General features: G+C 41.6%; 1 protein-coding gene across 1 annotated transcript in view; it reads left to right on the top strand.

Moving 5' to 3' along the window:
* The window catches only part of ASXL3 (additional sex combs like transcriptional regulator 3), a 163,359-nt gene that overhangs the window by 56,123 nt on the left and 102,625 nt on the right, over positions 1-4,611 (top strand). The window lies entirely within an intron of this gene.

Here is a 4,611-nt window from a genome sequence, read left to right as displayed (position 1 = left end):
ACCCACTCCAGTGTTCTTGCCTGGAGAATCCCAGGGACAGGGGAGCCTGGTGGGCTGCTGTCTATGGGGTTGCACAGAGTCGGACACGACTGAAGCGACTTAGCAGCAGCGGCACCACAACCAGAGGAAAACCTGCACAGCAACGAAGACCCAGCATAGCCAGTTTTTTAAGGAAAAGAAATAGATACTTGAAACAAATTTCATAAAAATCAAATTGGACAGTTTAATTAGCATTCATGGATCAACTGCTCTGTGCCTGTCTTTGCACAGAAGTAAGTATTCAAGTTGCTGGGCCTGTGAGTGATAAGGCAGAGGCAGGCAACAGTATCTCAGGGACTGACATGAATTCATAACACTGAGTTCCAAGAAAGCATGGGTAGGGGAAGAGTTAGTCTTCCTCAGAGATGGGGATAGTCAGGAAAGCTTTGAGGAACCTGTTTGAGTTCGGTCAAGATGAGTTTGCTAGGCAGAAAGATGAAAGAGGGACGGTCAGAGCAAGTGATACAAATACAGCGAGTATTATGTGTGTTCAGGAAATGCCACAAGATCTCGACTGGCTGAATCAGAGAGGTGGGAGTTGGGAAGATGACCAGATGTGAGACTAGAAATAAAGACAGAGTCAAGATTGCGTTCTGCTCAAACATACGGTTATTGGGGGAAGGGAGTTTGGGATCGACATGTACACACTGCTATATTTAAAGTGGATAGCCAACAAGGTCCTACTGTAGAGCACAGGGAACTCTGCTCAGTGTTATGTGGCAGCTTGGATGGTGGTGGAGCGTGGCGGTGTGTGGTGTTCAGAGGAGAATGGATGCATATATACGTGTGACTGAGCCATTCTGCTGTGCACCTGAAACTGTCACAACATTGTTAATCAGCTATGCTGCTGCTGCTAAGTCACTTCAGTCGTGTCTGACTCTGTGCGACCCCATAGACGGCAGTCCACTAGGCTCCCCTGTCCCTGGGATTCTCCAGGCAAGAACACTGGAGTGAGTTGCCATTTCCTTCATCCAACGCATGAAGGTGAAAAGTGAAAGTGAAGTCACTCAGTCGTGTCCGACTCTTAGCAACCCCATGGACTGCAGCCTACCAGGCTCCTCCGTCCATGGGATTTTCCAGGCAAGAGTACTGGAGTGGGGTGCCATTGCCTTCTCCCAATCAGCTATATGCTAATGTAAAATTAAAAATTTTTTAAAAAGGAGTCCATTCTCCTTTCTCCTGTTTTTGTGTCTTGTGCTAAAGTTCAAAGCCCTCTTGTATACCTGTCAGGGGCTTAGTACTTAGGCTGGGGGGAGTGTCACCCATGCCTTCATCTCACTGCTGTGCTTCGGCGCTCAGTCATTTCCAACTCTCAGCAGCCCTGCTTACAAAGTATGAGCTTTAGTCCATATTTTCCAGTTTTGTCACATTGTTGGGTCTAATGGTGAATGAAAAAGAAGAGCGAGGGGAAGGGACAGCTTGGGACTTGGAGAAAAGAGGCTGCCGTCCAGTCTTTTTGAGACGCACTCAGCAGTTCCTTTAGCCTTGAGGGCTAACTGGTGACGACCTGTAATCCCGTTGGTCCCAAGCCTTCTAAGTAAAATAATTTGGAGGAGGAGTTTGGGAATCTGAGTGTGAATGAGAGTAGAGGTAGATGAGCGACAGCGACTGAAAAGTCCCATTAACTGTTTGAATTAAAAACTGGCAGATTAGCTTTCAGCTATGCTTTTAGCTTGCCTAGTTTTAGCAGGCAAACAAAACATAGAAATAATATTCCTGTACCTTTTAAGACAGTTTTTTTCTAGTCTTCAGGTTGTCCAGCTACAAGTAGGGCAGGCAGTCTCATGGGGTTTCCAGGTATAAAATCCTAACGTGAATTTTGTGATGCTGCCAGTGCACAGTTACGAAAGAAAAAAAGAGAAACAGTTTCTATTCTGTCCTGAGTGCCAAGAAGATATCGCTTCTAAGCTGCATGTCAGAGTTAGATATTTATTGGCTAAAACATCTGTCCTAATTCTTCAGTTTCCTGGCTCCTGTTGTAATTTCAACATACAGGGGATTTCCCCTGGCCCTTTCTTGAACATTAATTTTTTTTTGGCTTATATTTCAGAGGCCAAACTCAGCCCCTTAGATAAATATTCAGGCAACTGTTTAAAATAAGCCCTGTATTATTTATTTATCACATCTGTTAAGAAAGCTGCAAGGATAAAGTAAGAGTGAAAACGGTGTGTTTTGTCAGAATATGAATCTTGCAAGAGTGTGTTCACCCGCTGCTCCATCTACACAGGGCATGTTTTTAGGTTCAGCTACCCTCATGGCAAAGAATGAATAAATCACTTAGATGCCCGTGTTTGGGGTCTGTATAGTCAGTACACACACACACAGGCACACACTCTTTGAAGGCTGTGCATGCTTTATATGGTGTCCTACTCATTTTTATTCTTGAACTTTCCCTTAGAAACAAGTTTTAAATACACAGGAATACTAATTTCTATATTTTATTTTCTATTACATTTACTTTCTTTAAGATTCTGCATTTATTGTATTAGAAATAAATAATTACAGGGAAACCAGTTTGGCCCAGAGAAATAGGATCAAGTTCAGAAAGAGGAACCGGGGAGGAAAATGACTCTGTAGTAAAGGAATTCTCATGATGCTTCACTTGGGTCTAGGCTGGAATGTAAGATGAAGTAAAACAGGATGGAGTTAAAGGGAATTGAATCACATTGAGGAAAAACTTCACAGTGTTTCTTGAGGCTGTTTCAGTTTTATTGTCATTCCCTCCAACTGAAATTCTGGGCTGTGTGTTGACGACTCTTACTTCTGGAAACACTGTGTGTAGATACGTGTGACTCGCTGTTAACACAACGCGGTAGCGGATTTAAACAACCGCACAGCGTATACACTGACACCGAAATAGGTGTCACAACAGCCTGTGGTTTCCTAGGTCAGAAACAAATGGAGCAAGTTGTAATTTAGATACCTGTTATCCTCAGGAAGTGACAGCTGAGTGTACACTGTTTATTGTAGCAGTCAGAAAATAAAAGACATAAGGTTTGGATTACACCCACACTGATTCAGTAATTGTTGTTTTTTTGATCCTGCTGCATTGAAGTTTACCTTTGAAACGCTTATGAATAAAATCATTTCCTGAGAAAATTGGTAAACGCGTTTTGATGTCCAGTAGGCCAGGAGCATTCTGATGCTTTTTACAAATTCCCTGAAACCCACGTGCTGCATTCTGGCTGTCTTTTTAAACTACCATTAGGTTTGTATTTTTCTAGGTGGTGATACTAATTTAAGAATGTGAAAGTAGTAAAACGTATTTGCTAATGCGCACTTTTCTTTGGGCTGTGCTCACGTTCCATCCTTTTAGCTCTGTTCAGTTGGGATTGTATATCGTATCCACCACCTTCCTCTCATCTCTCCAGTTTGTCACACTTCTTATTGACTCCAGAATATTGAAAAAAAAAAAAGCCATCCATGTAATCAGTATAAAAATAAATTTATCTTTAGAATATAAACTGATGGTTATTTCTCATATTCCTTGATAAGTCAGCTTTGGCAAAGAGGTACAAAAAAGTGATGATGTTAAGGAGAGAGGCCAGGAAGCCATAGTTTATGTAAGCAGTATTATAAAATGTTTCTTTACTGAAACATTTAGATTGTTTTAAGCATAAAATGTCATAGTGTATCGAAGAGAAAAAAGTTACCTGATCTTTAACTCAGGCATTGCTCTCCCTGGATATCTGGGCACATCCTTTTGCTACTTCGACCTTAATGTTTTCTGGGCCAGTTGACCTCAGTTTTTTCTTATCAGAGCTCAACATCTTGTTCCTTTGTGGCCTTATTAACTTCCTGTTTCAGGTCTTCCAACATGATGCAACATGTTCTTTAGACATTACATTTTCTGTATCAGTTCTTGGCTTTGAAGCCAGATATTCTAAATGGAAGATTATGGACCTGGCCTTGGACCCCAGGTCTGCTCTTCTACTGGCTGTGACTGTGGGCACATGAATGACCATTTCTGAGCTGTAGTTTTCTCTCTCCAATGTGGAGATGACACTTTTTCCATCTCGCAAGGAAGCTGTGAAGATGAAATGAGGTCACGTATGTCAAATGCCTGGCATTAATAACTAACAATTATTTTCTAAAATGTGTTCATTTTGTCTTCCTGATTACTTTCTGTCATTCAAACAAAACTCGATTCACTCTTTTGCCTGGGCATCCTCTTTCATGGGCTACATTTTCCATTTCTAGTCAGTGTGAGCTTTAATCTACCCGAAGCAGTGCTGTCAACACTGCCACATGCCTATGTCTCCATTTTTTACTAGAATTTTTGTTTGTTTGTTTTAGATTTTATTGGAGTAAAATTACTCTACAATGTGACTAGAATCATTTTTAACTCGTCCACCCACCTTTCACACTCAGGTCAGAATCGTCCCGAGCTCCTGTTCCTTGCAAATTTTTCTTAGATTAGTGTTAACCCTGGTGCCCTTAAGAAGGCTTATTTTAAGCTTTTACAATATGTTCTCAAGTTATTTTCTTCCATATGACTTCCTCTTGCCTCCTGCCTTTGACATATGCCTCCATTTGCCACTAATCACAGCGCTTCCTCATGTGGATTTTCCA

This window comes from Bison bison, unplaced genomic scaffold (genome assembly GCF_000754665.1).
Source record: "Bison bison bison isolate TAMUID 2011002044 unplaced genomic scaffold, Bison_UMD1.0 scf7180017864286, whole genome shotgun sequence".
In the NCBI taxonomy this organism is placed as follows: Eukaryota; Metazoa; Chordata; class Mammalia; order Artiodactyla; family Bovidae; genus Bison; species Bison bison.
Note: the sequence above shows the minus strand (reverse complement) of the source record. Positions and strands in the feature narration are given on the sequence as shown.